We start from the raw sequence: 1,604 nt of genomic DNA, 5'->3' as shown, positions 1-1,604 counted from the left end.
CCAGCCTGGGCAACACAGCGAGACCCCATTAAAAAGAAAGAAAGAAAGAAAGAAATCTGTTAACAGCCTTGCTATGAAGACATTTTTGTCTGTTTCCTTTACTTTGTGTACTTATTTAGTATTAAAACCTCTATTATTGCTCAGCAAAGAGGAGAATTGTTTCCTTGGAGAAAAAAAACATCCTTAAGGACTTACTAGTTTAAAGCTGAGCATCTTAGATGTGAAGGTTGCCTTACCTTTTTAAAGATTTTTTTTTTATGAGTTGGTAGAAAGTCCAAAAATCTTAGGAACAGAAACAATTGAGAATTAAAATTCAAATCATTGAAATGGAGCCATCTGACAGTTCGTATATTCCGCTAATCCAGTAGTGAGTGGGAACAGTTTCTATGTGGGAATAGAATCAGGGTCCCGATTAAGAGGACCTAAAAGAGGCTCTTTCTTGTTTGGTGTGAAGCCAATATATGAAACCGAGAGTGAGTATCAAACAGTATGGGCTTTTTTCAATGGCCATGGAATTGGAGAAGTGGGAGCATAGACTGCAAATCAACTTCTCAGAGGATTCTTAATGAAGGGGCTGGGTATTAAGAGGAAAGGGAAGAAAATTCAGTTTTTCTTGGGAAGGGAGGTAGGGTTTTTTGGAATCAAAGAGCCACCTCTTTTCTGTCTGTTTTTGGTCTCTTCTGGCCACTGTCATGGTGATTGTCAATTGTAAAGGTGCCGGTGGGAGCGTCGTTTAACATGGAAATTGGATTATAATGAAGCTAGAGGGTTTGCAGAGGCCAAGCTGCCATTGCACATTTTGCCAGCTTCAACCAGTTTAGTCCTAAGAAGGAACTTCTGACCCCAGACATCCTGTTTTCTAAAACTAAGCACAGTTAAAGCTGAATGGGAATTTAGCTCTGTCACATAGGCATTGGTTGGGCAACAAAAGCAGGGTAGGGCTCCAGCTAAGCCACGTAGGCACTACAATGGGTAACGGAAAGGATGGTCTCCAGGCACTTCAGAGAAACCAAGGACAGCTACCCCCGGAACTCAGAGTAGCCAACTGGGCTGTTCACAGGAGATGCCTGAACTGAAAGGTGACCAGATTCCACGGGAGACCCAGAGGAGATGTGGAGAGAGTTCAGAGGCTGCCCCAGAGAAGATGTGGAGAGAACTCAGAGACTGTCCCGGAGGAGACGTGGAGAGAGTTCAGAGGCTGTCGTTACTGCTGTGCTTAGCTGTTTTTCTTTAGATAATTATTGCAATCAATTTAGTGATTCAGGTGTTAAATCACAGTCAAGCACCTATTTATGTAGTGGTGAGTTCCTTTATGTTGTGAGTTCAATGTCATTTGTGGGGACAGTGGTCCAGGGAGGTGTTGGGAAGATGAACTTTTTTCTAAGTGACTTTGCAACCATAAAAAGTCATCTAACAAAGATGCTACAAAAGCAAATATCCTACTAACTTCCTAGTCAGAAAAATGTCCAACACTATATTTACTTAGGGGCAAAGTTACACATTCAGAAGAATTTTTCACAAAAAAAGTGATGGGAGGAAATTACACATCTGGGCCTAGCAAGTAAGACATTCCCTTCACAGTTGTGCTGTGGGATCCCAGGCCT

The sequence above is a fragment of the Colobus angolensis genome, unplaced genomic scaffold (assembly GCF_000951035.1).
Source record: "Colobus angolensis palliatus isolate OR3802 unplaced genomic scaffold, Cang.pa_1.0 Scaffold72, whole genome shotgun sequence".
In the NCBI taxonomy this organism is placed as follows: Eukaryota; Metazoa; Chordata; class Mammalia; order Primates; family Cercopithecidae; genus Colobus; species Colobus angolensis.
The sequence above is the reverse complement of the archived record's forward strand: the minus strand, read 5'-3'. Positions refer to the sequence as shown.